Source organism: Zootoca vivipara, chromosome 2 (genome assembly GCF_963506605.1).
Source record: "Zootoca vivipara chromosome 2, rZooViv1.1, whole genome shotgun sequence".
Taxonomy (NCBI): Eukaryota; Metazoa; Chordata; class Lepidosauria; order Squamata; family Lacertidae; genus Zootoca; species Zootoca vivipara.
In genome coordinates, this window is record NC_083277.1 from 18,776,297 (window position 1) to 18,789,683 (window position 13,387).

Below are 13,387 nucleotides of genomic sequence, written 5' to 3' on the forward strand. Positions count from 1 at the left end.
CAACAATTACTTTGATAAAATACATATTTTGTCATGTGCAAATGGCTTTAGATACCTATTAGGTCCATAAATTACCTTATAGCAACATATATTCAACACAAAAAACAGCAACAATTTGTTGTTGACAAAGCACAGCTGGACATATAAAGGGCCCCATTACTTTCAGTGGCCAACCAGTGGGAAACTAGTGAGCGGAGCAGGAGCGCAAGGGCTCCTGTGTTTTCCAGCAACTGGGATTCAGAAGCATTACTGCCTCTCAATGCCAGAGGCAGAGTGTAGCCTTCATGGCTAGTAACCATGGATGCCTTTTGCTCCATGAATCCCCTTTTAAAGCCATCCAAGTTGGGGGGCCGTTGCTGCCTCCTGGGCGCGCGAGTTCCACAGTTTGAGAGGGAAAGATATGCTTTGGCAGATCGTAACAAGTGCGGGTGGCGCTGTGGGTTAAACCACTGAGCCTAGGGCTTGCCAATCAGAAGGTCAGTGGTTCGAATCTCCGCGACGGGGTGAGCTCCTGTTGCTCGATCCCAGCTCCTGCCAACTTAGCAGTTCGAAAGCACATCAAAGTGCAAGTAGATAAATAGGTACCGCTCCAGTGGGAAGGTAAACAGTGTTTCCGTGTGCTGCTCTGGTTCGCCAGAAGCGGCTTAGTCATGCTGGCCACATGATCCAGAAGCTGTATGCCGGCTCCCTTGGCCAATAATGTGAGATGAGCGCCGCAACACCAGAGTCCTCAGGGACTGGACTTAATGGTCAGGGGTCCCTTTACCTTTTAACAATGCTTAACAAAACAGGTTAAGCAAAACAAAACAAAACATGGGGTCACGAAGAGTCGGACACGACTAAACGACTAAACAACAACAACAAAACAAGTAGCGCACACACACAACCTCTGAATAGGGTTGCGAGAGAATAAGCAATGGGAGAGAGGGCTGCTGCTTCCCCGGGCCATTTGTAGAATAAAAACCGATTGGTCTTTTAATTTAAAGGCACTACTGTATTAGACAATTCCTGTGAACTGGACAACGCAAGTGCCAAGAACAATGTACACTGCCATCTATTGACAAAGGTACTTATTTGCACTTACTATAACAATACAATTGGATCAAAACCAACAAAGAATCTTGTGGTGCTTTAAAGATGAACAAAGTTTAAGCTTCCATTGGCTATTTATTTATTTACTGTACTACGTTTATGTCCCTCCTCCAAGGAGATCAAGGCAGTGCACATGGTTCTCACCTCTCCATCTTATCTTCACAACAACCCTGTGGGGTAGGGTTAGAGACTGAGAAATTGGCTGGCCCAAGGTCATGGCTGAGCAGGGCTTTGAACCTCCTCGGCCTCCCATTTTATCAGATGGAATAGAGTAGAATTTCCTGATTACTGCAATTGTAACCCAGCAGTTTCACACTGGAGCTATTGTAACAACAGCAACAAATTTATTTTTATATATTTGCCCCTGACAGGATTCAAGGCAGTTTACAGATTAATCTCATAATTCTGGGTGACTGCAAAATATAGAAACAAAATTTAAAAAAAAATTCCTTCCAGTAGCACCTTAGAGACCAACTAAGTTCGTCATTGGTATGAGCTTTCGTGTGCATGTATCTGAAGAAGTGTGCATGCACACGAAAGCTCATACCAATGACAAACTTTGTTGTTGTTTAGTCGTTTAGTCGTGTCCGACTCTTTGTGACCCCATGGACCAGAGCACGCCAGGCACTCCTGTCTTCTGCTGCCTCCCGCAGTTTGGTCAAACTCGTGTCAAACTCATGACAAACTTAGTTGGCCTCTAAGGTGCTACTGGAAGGAATTTTTTTATTTTGTTTCGACTACGGCAGACCAACCCGGCTACCTACCTGCAAAATATAGAGTTAGGGAGAAAGAGGAGGGATTTGGCAGCCTGACTGATTCACTTCCACTGACAGGCCGCATGTGGAAATAACTAATTTGCTGGAAATGTTTTGATATGGAGGTTTTTAACTCCCTGCAGGGAGTGCAGCTCCTGAGGGCCATGTTGATGTTGTTGTTGTGGTTGTTGTTGTTGTTGGTTCTATTATTCCTCCATTAACTGCCCTGCTGGAGATAAACCTGCCTCATTCCTGGTTTAAGTACTCCTTCTCATAATGGCTTTGCATGGATTGGCCTCCCTGAAGACCCCAAATCTTCAGGCTGTAGAGATTACTTAAATAACAAAAGAGAACTGCTGAAAGGCATGACAACCTAAGCAGGAAATGCTGGTGGTCTTCCTCCTTATTGCTTTTCATAAAATAATTCAGGGTCATCTCAAGAAGCAGCCATTAGTGAGTTTTTAAAACTTCCCTTTTGCAGCCTGAGGCTCTGGATTAATTTTGATACTGTCTTTAAGTATTAGGGGCCAGGGAGAAAGTGTGGAAACTTTAGGCTCCAGTCCTCCCCCTTTGCCCAGGCTTTCTTTCTCCTGTTGGCTTTGGGTCCTATTCCTGGTAGGAAAGAAGCATGTTCGTTTTGCCTCCATCATGCATTTTGGGGATGTTTAAAAATATATATACCAGTATCTTCAGGCGAGTTGCTAGAGGTTTTCCACCACCACCACCCCCTTTTAGGGAAGTAGAAAAAAAATCTTAATATGCAGTCCACTATTCTGTTCTCTGCCAGCTACAGGATTCAGGGAAACCCCTGCCAACCAGAGTTCCCTGGGAAGAGGGACTGATTGTTAAACTGCTCTAGGAATTGTAGGGCTCCAAACAATTCTCAGCACCCTTCACACGCTACAGTTCCCTGGGGAAAGTTATGACTCTTTAAAGCAGTGTTTCTCAACCTTTGGTCCCCGGCTGTTATTGGACTACAACTCCCATCATCCCCAACCCCTGCTAGCTAGGGATGATGGGAGTTGTAGTCCAACAACAGCTGGTGGAGAAACACTGCTTTAAAGTGACATTGCACTGCTCTAAATGTGCAGCTGGAGTGCAGATGGGTGGCAGGGCACATGCTAGGGTTGCCACATATTGGAAGTGGCAAATTCTGGGGGAACCTTTTTTTTAAGATTTTGCAACTTTGGTCAATGAAACTTTGCCTAAAAAAGCTCAACAACTTTTGTGTCTGGATTTTCAGTTTGCTCTGCAGGCAAATTTGGGCAGAGGGTCCCTAATTTGATCAGGTAGCAAGCGATAAGAGAGGCTTCAGGGTGAGACCTCCAGGTGTTACTGAAATACAGCTGCCAACAATCCCCGACAGATGACCACAGTTAACGGGCATTGGAGGCTATCAAAATCTGGAATGACATATCCACAGCAGAGGGTTGGGCGGGGCTTACTATGTCACTCTTTTTTTTATTCTCTCCTTTGACATTCCTCTATCTCATTCTGAAAGCTCAGTTAAGAACAAAACATCTGGAAGGCCGCAGGTTCATCTCTCGAGTCCATAATACTGGGCTAAATGGACAAACCGTCTGAACCTAGCATAAAGCAGCTTCTGTGTAAAATAAAAAAAATCCTTCAGTAGCACCTTAAAGACCAACTAAGTCTTTATTTTGGTATGAGCTTTCGTGTGCATGCACACTTCTTCAGATACACTTGAAACAGAAGAGTCAGACCCTTATGTATAAACAGAGGGTCTATATACAGTATGCCATCAAATGCCAACAGTATATATAGTATGCCATCAAATGCCAACAGTGCCCTTCAGCTCTCTATATTGGACAAACAGGCCAAACCCTACGCCAAAGGATAAATGGACATAAATCTGACATCAGGAACCATAAGACTGAAAAACCAGTAGGAGAACACTTCAATCTCCCAGGACATTCTATACAAGATCTCAAAGCAGCTGTTTTATTACAGAGAAATTTCAGGAACAGACTGGAAAGGGAAGTTGCTGAACTGGAAATCATTACCAAGCTTAAAACCATGGAAGCACCTGGGATGAATAGAGACATCGGATTCTTATCTCATTATGCATGATCAAGCTTTCTTTAGCACCTCAGCCCAGGACTAATTGCAGCCATCAGCAGCCATTAACATCCATCTACAGGTTTACCACTCCCATCAGCCCATCTCCCATTCCCACCCACCCCCCACCCTCTGTATATATATAGGGTCTGACACTTCTGTTTCTAGTGTATCTGAAGAAGTGTGCATGCACACGAAAGCTCATACCAAAATATAAACTTAGTTGGTCTTTAAGGTGCTACTGAAGGAATTTTTTATTTCCCATTGAAAGTAATGGAAAGTGGATTAATCCGTTCCAGACGGGTCCGTGGAGTACTTAAACTGAAGAGTACTCAAACCGAGGCATACTTAAACCGAGGTATGACTGTAAATATATAAATCACAAAGTGAGGTGGGAATGTGGGGCACTTAACATAAGGTTAGAAAAAATTAAAATAAAAAAAATAAAATAAAAAAAATCCTTCAGTAGCACCTTAAAGACCAACTAAGTCTTTATTTTGGTATGAGCTTTCGTGTGCATGCACACTTCTTCAGATACACTTGAAACAGAAGAGTCAGACCCTTATGTATAAACAGAGGGTCTATATACAGTATGCCATCAAATGCCAACAGTATATATAGTATGCCATCAAATGCCAACAGTGCCCTTCAGCTCTCTATATTGGACAAACAGGCCAAACCCTACGCCAAAGGATAAATGGACATAAATCTGACATCAGGAACCACAAGACAGAGAAACCAGTAGGAGAACACTTCAGTCTCCCAGGACATTCTATACAAGATCTCAAAGCAGCTATTTTATTACAGAAAAATTTCAGGAACAGACTGGAAAGAGAAGTTGCTGAATTGGAACTCATTACCAAGCTTAAAACCATGGAGCCACCTGGGATGAACAAAGACATAGGATTCTCATCTCATTATGCATGGTCAAGCTTTCTTTAGCGCCTCAGCCCTTGCTTCCCCCCCCCCCCCGCAGGACCAATTGCAGTCACCAGCAGTCGTTAACAGCCATCTACAGGTTTACCACTCCCACCAGCCCATCACCCATTCCCACCCACCCCCACCACCCTCTGTATATAAATAAGGGTCTGACTCTTCTGTTTCAAGTGTATCTGAAGAAGTGTGCATGCACACGAAAGCTCATACCAAAATAAAAACTTAGTTGGTCTTTAAGGTGCTACTGAAGGAATTATTTTATTTTGCTTCGACTCAGACCAACACGGCTACCTACCTGTAACTACAGCTTCTGTGTAGTTCATCACTTTTACCGTATTTTGTATGTGTTTATATCAATATATTTTTTTACATTAAAAAAAACGGGTTTTGACACTTAGGAGGATTTGCATTAAAAAAAAATTGACTGCTTTGTAAAAAAATCTAACCTTAAAAAAAGCTTATGTGTGGCAGTGACTACACAGGCATGATTGAGTTTATACTACTGCTCTGCCTCTTGAGAAGGTCGGACCATGTTCCACTCAGCCTCCTTTTCACTGATGGCTCCTACATGTGGCCTTTTCAGCAACCAGGTAAAAATACTTGTTTTATGCTCCCAGGCTTCTAAATAAGCATTTTAGGATGTCTTTGATCTTTTACACCACTGCTATCCACAGCAGTTTTTTATTCTGCTTTAGGTATTATTTAGATATTAGATATTATTACGCGGGTGGCACTGTGGGTTAAACCACTGAACCTAGGGCTTGCCGATCAGAAGGTTGGCGGTTCAAAACCCCGCAACAGGGTGAGCTCCCGTTGCTTGGTCCCAGCTCCTGCCAACCTAACAGTTTGAAAGCATGTCAAAGTGCAAGGAGATAAATAGGTACTGCTCTGGCGGGAAGGTAAACGGCATTTCCGTGTGCTGCTCTGGTTTGCCAGAAGCGGCTTAGTCATGCTGGCCACATGACCTGGAAGCTGTATGCCGGCTCCCTTGTCCAATAATGCGAGATGAGCACCGCAACCCCAGTTGGTCATGACTGGACCTAATGGTCAGGGGTCCCTTTACCTTTACAGTCATACCTCGGAAGTTGAATGGAATCTGTTCTGGAAGTCCATTCAACTTCCAAACCGTTTGACTTCGCAAACATTCACTTCTGGGTTTGCGGCATTCAGGAGCCAAAACATTTGACTGCTAAGGTGTTAGTCTACCAAGGTACGGCTGCATATTTTCCATGTCACGGTTATAACATTGTACAGTCAGCTAGAAAACGTCGGTGGTTGAGTGGTAAAATAAATTGCAGGAAATAAATAAGTAAAAGCAGGCCTGTGAGGGGTGTGGCCTGGGGAGAATTCTGAGGGCCAGATAGGGGGACCCAAAGGGCCGCATTCAGCCTTGGAATCTGAGGCTCCCCAGCCCCACTGTATACCTCTCACTAGCAAGGACAGACGAGATATGACTCTTGATAATGGCCAGAATATGAACTTGCTGAGGTGACTGAGCTGCTTGCTCTCAAGACAGAATGTCAACAAAGAAAGGGCAGGCGTCTGGTTCAATCTAGGAAAAATTCCTGCCTGAAACTCTTGAAAATATTAAGCCAGGCAGGTTAATGGTCTGACTTAGCACAAAGTAGCTCCCTAAGTTCCCATGGACCAACAATATAAACCTGTGATGTATTTTTGTGTGACAGAGGCAAAGACACTGATCTGTATGTAACAGGTTTTTATTCAGGCGGAAACTCCGTTTTCCTACATCCACATGTGTTTCAAGGCCATTAAGGGAGAGCCCGTCAGGACTGAATTTCTTGTCGGAAGGGCAGAAGGTGTATGGCAGGCATCCCCAAACTTCGGCCCTCCAGATGTTTTGGACTACAATTCCCATCTTCCCCGACCACTGGTCCTGTTAGCTAGGGAACATGGGAGTTGTAGGCCAAAACATCTGGAGGGCCGCAGTTTGGGGATGCCTGGTGTATGGTCTCACCGAGCTTTGTTCCGTGGCAGATAATGGACTACAACTCCCCATCAGCCCCGGCCAGCATGGCCAATGGTCAGGGGGTGGTGGACGTTGTAGTCCACCAAACACCTGGAGGGCCAAAGGCCCCCCTGTTTCCCTGCTCTAACGCAGGAGGTATGAAGTAGGAGAACAAAAACGCACAGGATAAATCCCCAACTTGGGGGCAGGGGCGAGGGGGTTGTTTTTCCCCCAGATATCCTCTTCCCACTTTGGAGGTTATATGTGCCATGGATAGGGGTGGCTGGTGCAGAAGCGGTGGGGGGTTCTTATCAGGAAAATGACATTTTCGCAAGAACTAACAACCAGACAACAGCCGGGTCAGGCAAGTTATGTCACATACAGGCAAAGGAGGAGGTAGGCTGGATGATAAACATTAAAAAAACCAACCTTACTTTATGGTGGAGCAAAAAAATGTCTTTCAGATCAGCAGTGCAAATGGGAGTGGGGGGCGGCGGCATTTCTCAACCCAGAATCCCATTCTCAACGGCTGCATGACGTGAGAGACAAGGTCAGGCCAAAAAAACCCCATCAGTGGCAGAGCAGGGATCTGTATACCCCTTTCCAGCAGACCTGCCAAAGGACACATCAGAAGGGACGAAAGCGCACATGGGAGAGCCATTGGAGATAAAGTCGTTCTTTCCTCCCTCCCTCCCTGCCAAGGTTCAGGAACGCAAATATCCCTCCTAATCATCTTGCCAAGGGCTTCCCCTGTCCTTTCACCATATAGAGCAGACACCCCCAAACTTCGGCCCTCCAGATGTTTTGGACTACAATTCCCATCTTCCCCATCCACTGGTCCTGTTAGCTAGGGATCCTGGGAGTTGTAGGCCAAAACATCTGGAGGGCCGCAGTTTGGGGATGCCTGATATAGAGGGTTGTGGGAGAGAATTATTGTGGCTCAACCTGCCCCCCCCCCAGTTCCTGGTGCAACTGGGAGAGATGCAAGAAGGGACAAAGCTAGCATAGTCCTGAGTCAGGATGTGGCCGTCGCAAGAGCACGATCAAAACAGCCGCCAAACCTACGGCGTGCAAGTGTGCAGATTGCAAGTGTGCAGATTGCAGTCTCAGCTTAGGTTGGGTCTGTTGCGCCAAGCATGTGCCCTCGGAGCTGACCTCTCCAGGGGAAGGGACAGCCCAGTTACACAGCTTCCGACTGGTGCTTGTACCTCCTGTGCAGAACGAGCAAGTTCTTGCGCAGGAACATCTGCCCGCAGTCGGCGCAGGCGTACGGCTCCTTCCCGCTGTGCAACTGCAAGTGCACGGCGAGGCTGTGGCTGAACAAGAAGCTCTTCCCGCACAGATGGCAAAGGTGGAGCCCCTTCTGGATGTGGGTTCTTTTCCTGTGCTTGTTGAGGTTGGCGCTCGCATTGCAGCAAAAGTCGCACTCGGGGCATTTGAACGGCTTCTCCCCCGTGTGGGTTCGCATGTGGGCGTTCAAGGTATGTACAGAAGGGAAGCCTTTCCTGCAGTGGGTGCACAGAAAGGGCCTGCACTTGTGGCTCCTCTTGTGGCTCTCAAGATAGGCTTGGCTCTCGAAGAACTGGTCACACTGGCTGCACTCATACTTCGGCTGTGTTGTCTCTGATTTCCGCTCACTGGAAACACCCTCGTCCCAAGGAGCTGGGCTTGTGGGTTCTGCTGCTATCGCGGTCTGTGGCTCAGCACTGCCTCTTTCCTCCTTGCAGCTCTGCGGACATGTGTTTCCTGCTTCTCCAGACAGGGTCAGCTGTACTTTGGGCTGCTGGTGGGCATTCTGGAGTTCATTTGCAGCTTGGGCTCTTTCACAACTCTGCAAAAGGCTTCTTTCAGGCACTGGTGGCAACTCCTGCAGGTCGTCTTGCCCACCGATGGCAACGGCATCATATTTTCCTGCCGTGCAGCTCTCAGAGCCCGAGTTGCCTTTGCATTCACTTTCCAGAACTTCCTTTGGCTCTTCCTTCAGTTCAGCAATGGGCAACATTTCAAGTGCTGAAATTTTAGCAGTCTCTGGTTTGGATGTTGGGGAGAACGTCATCTGGGATGGTGGGCAGAAGCCCAGTTCTCCTGGTTCGAAGCCCTTTGGGGCACTTTTGAGCAAACTGGAGGAAGCAACTGTGTGCTGGTTCCTTTGAGGACCACTGCAAGATTCTACCTTACAGTCTCCTGGAGGGCTGGGTTTCCATCTTGGCATCATCTCCATGTTCTGAAGAGACTCCTTCTGGAGTTCATCTGCAGGTTGGGCTCTTTTGCCACTGGGCAAAAGGCTTCTTTCAGGCACCGGTGGCAAGTCCTGCAGGTCTTCTTGCCCACCGATGGAGACGGCATCGCATTTTCCTGCTGTGCAACTCCCATAGCCCAAGTTGTCTTTGCATTCCCTTTTCAGCACTACCTTTGGCTCATTCTTCAGTTCATTCTTCAGTTCAGCACTGGGCAACGTTTCAAGTGCTGAACCTTTAGCAGTCTCTGGTTTGGATGTTGGGGAGAACGTCGTCTGGGATGGTGGGCAGAAGCCCAGTTCTCCTGGTTCGAAACCCTGTGGGGCACTTTTGAGCAAACTGGGCTGCTGGTGGGCATTCTGGAGTTCATCTGCAGGTTGGGCTCTTTCACAATTCTCCAAAGGGCTTCTTTCAGGCACCGGTGGCAACCCCTGCAGGTCTTCCTGCCCACCGATGGCAACGGCATCATATTTTCCTGCCGTGCTGCTCTCAGAGCCCGTGTTGCCTTTGCATTCCCTTTCCAGCACTTCCTTTGGCTCATTCTTCAATGTACAAGTGGCCAACATCTCTAGTGCAGCATTTTTTATAATCTCTGGTTTGGATGTTGTGGAGAACGTTGTCTGGGATGGTGGGCAGAAGCCCAGTTCTCCCTGGTTCTGTGGCTCAGCACTGCCTCTTTCCTTCTTGCAGCTCTGCGGAGATGTGTTCCCTGCTTCTCCAGACAGTGTCCTCTGCACTTTGGGCAGTTGTCGGTTCTTCCAGTTGTGGGTTTTTCTCCTGTGCCTGTTGAGGTTGGCACTCACATTGCAGCGATAGTCGCACTCGGGGCATTTGAACGGCTTCTCCCCCGTGTGGATTCGCATGTGGACGTTCAGGGTATGTACAGCAGGGAAGCCTTTCCTGCAGTGGGTGCACAGAAAGGGCCTGCACTTGTGGCTCCTCTTGTGGCTCTCAAGATAGGCTTGGCTCTCGAAGAACTGGTCACACTGGCTGCACTCATACTTCAGCTGTGTTGTCTCTGATTTCCGCTCACTGGAAACACCCTCGTCCCAAGGAGCTGGGCTTGTGGGTTCTGCTGCTATCGCGGTCTGTGGCTCAGCACTGCTTCTTTCCTCCTTGCAGCTCTGCGGACATGTGTTTCCTGCTTCTCCAGACAGGGACAGCTGTACTTTGGGCTGCTGGTGGGCATTCTGCAGTTCATTAGCAGCTTGGGCTCTTTCACCACTCTGCATAAGGCTTCTTTCAGGGACTGGTGGCAACTCCTGCAGGTCTTCTTGCCCACCGATGGCAACGGCATCATATTTTCCTGCCGTGCAGCTCTCAGAGCCCGAGTTGCCTTTGGATTCGCTTTCCAGAACTTCCTTTGGCTCTTTCTTCAGTTCAACAATGGGCAACGTTTCAAGTGCAGCACTTTTAGCAGTCTCTTCTTGGGATTCTGTGGAGAACATCGTCTGAGATGATGGGCAGAAGCCCAGTTCTCCTGGTTCGAAGCCCTTTGGGGCACTTTTGAGCAAACTGGAGGAAGCAACTGTGTGCTGGTTCCATTGAGGGCCACTGCAAGTTTCTACCTTACAGGCCGCTGGAGGGCTGGGTTTCCATCTTGGCATCATCACCATGTTCTGAAGAGACTCCTTCTGAGGTTCATCTGCAGGTTGGGCTCTTTCGCAAATCTCCAAAGGGCTTATTTCAGGCACCGGTGGCAACTCTTGCAGGTCTTCTTGCCCACCGATGGAGACGGCATCGCATTTTCCTGCTATGCAACTCCCATAGCCCAAGTTATCTTTGCATTCCCTTTTCAGCACTACTTTTGGCTCAGTCTTCAGTTCATTCTTCAGTTCAGCACTGGGCAACGTTTCAAGTGCTGAACTTTTAGTAGTCTCTGGTTTGGATGTTGGGGAGAACGTCGTCTGGGGTGGTGGGCAGAAGCCCAGTTCTCCTGGTTTGAAGCCCTTTGGGGCACTTTTGAGCAAACTGGGCTGCTGGTGGGCATTCTGGAGTTCATCTGCAGGTTGGGCTCTTTCACAATTCTCCAAAGGGCTTCTTTCAGGCACCGGTGGCAACCCCTGCAGGTCTTCCTGCCCACCGATGGCAACGGCATCATATTTTCCTGCCGTGCTGCTCTCAGAGCCCGTGTTGCCTTTGCATTCCCTTTCCAGCACTTCCTTTGGCTCATTCTTCAATGTACAAGTGGCCAACATCTCTAGTGCAGCATTTTTTATAATCTCTGGTTTGGATTTTGTGGAGAACGTTGTCTGGGATGGTGGGCAGAAGCCCAGTTCTCCCTGGTTCTGTGGCTCAGCACTGCCTCTTTCCTTCTTGCAGCTCTGCGGAGATGTGTTCCCTGCTTCTCCAGACAGTGTCCTCTGCACTTTGGGCAGTTGTCGGTTCTTCCAGTTGTGGGTTTTTCTCCTGTGCCTGTTGAGGTTGGCACTCACATTGCAGCGATAGTCGCACTCGGGGCATTTGAACGGCTTCTCCCCCGTGTGGATTCGCATGTGGACGTTCAGGGTATGTACAGCAGGGAAGCCTTTCCTGCAGTGGGTGCACAGAAAGGGCCTGCACTTGTGGCTCCTCTTGTGGCTCTCAAGATAGGCTTGGCTCTCGAAGAACTGGTCACACTGGCTGCACTCATACTTCGGCGGTGTTGTCTCTGATTTCCGCTCACTAGAAACACCCTCGTCCCAAGGAGCTGGGCTTGTGGGTTCTGCTGCTATCGCGGTCTGTGGCTCAGCACTGCCTCTTTCCTTCTTGCAGCTCTGCGGACATGTGTTTCCTGCTTCTCCAGACAGTACCAGCTCCACTTTGGGCTGCTGATGGGCATTCTGGAGTTCATTTGCAGCTTGGGCTCTTTCACAACTCTGCAAAAAGCTTCTTTCAGGCACTGGTGGCAATTCCTGCAGGTCTTCTTGCCCACTGATGGCAACAGCATTGTATTCTCCTGTTGTGCAACTCCCAGAGCCCGAGTTGCCTTTGGATTCCCTTACCAGCACTTCCTTCTTCGCTGCACAAGTGGCCAACATCTCTAGTGCAGCACTTTTGATGATCTCTGGTTTGGATGTTGTAGAGAACATCGTCTGAGATGATGGGCAGAAGCCCAGTTCTCCTGGTTCGAAGCCCTTTGGGGCACTTTTGAGCAAACTGGAGGAAGCAACTGTGTGTTGGTTCCTTTGTGGGCCACTGCAAGTTTCTACCTTACAGTCTCCTGGAGGGCTGGGTTTCCATCTTGGCATCATCTCCGTGTTCTGAAGCGACGCATTCTGGAGTTCATCTGCAGGTTGGGCTCTTTTGCAACTGGGCAAAAGGCTTCTTTCAGGCACCGGTGGCAAGTCCTGCAGGTCTTCTTGCCCACCGATGGAGACGGCATCGCATTTTCCTGCTGTGCAACTCCCATAGCCCAAGTTGTCTTTGCATTCCCTTTTCAGCACTACTTTTGGCTCAGTCTTCAGTTCAGCACTGGGCAACGTTTCAAGTGCTGAACTTTTAGCAGTCTCTGGTTTGGATGTTGGGGAGAACATCGTCTGGGGTGGTGGGCAGAAGCCCAGTTCTCCTGGTTCGAAACCCTGTGGGGCACTTTTGAGCAAACTGGGCTGCTGGTGGGCATTCTGGAGTTCATCTGCAGGTTGGGCTCTTTCGCCACTCTGGAAAAGGCTTCTTTCAGGCACCGGTGGCGACCCCTGCAGGTCTTCTTGCCCACCGATGGCAACGGCATTGTATTTCCCTGCTGTGCAGCTCTCAGAGCCCGAGTTGCCTTTGCATTCGGTTTCCAGCACTTCCTTTGGCTCATTCTTCAATGTACAAGTGGCCAACATCTCTAGTGCAGCATTTTTTATAGTCTCTGGTTTGGATTTTGTGGAGAACGTTGTCTGGGATGGTGGGCAGAAGCCCAGTTCTCCCTGGTTCACAGCCACATCTATCGCGGTCTGTGGCTCAGCACTGCCTCTTTCCTTCTTGCAGCTCTGCGGAGATGCGTTCCCTGCTTCTCCAGACAGTGTCCTCTGCACTTTGGGCAGTTGTCGGTTCTTCCAGTTGTGGGTTTTTCTCCTGTGCCTGTTGAGGTTGGCACTCACATTGCAGCGATAGTCGCACTCGGGGCATTTGAACGGCTTCTCCCCCGTGTGGATTCGCATGTGGACGTTCAGGGTATGTACAGCAGGGAAGCCTTTCCTGCAGTGGGTGCACAGAAAGGGCCTGCACTTGTGGCTCCTCTTGTGGCTCTCAAGATAGGCTTGGCTCTCGAAGAACTGGTCACACTGGCTGCACTCATACTTCAGCTGTGTTGTCTCTGATTTCCGCTCACTGGAAACACCCTCGTCCCAAGGAGC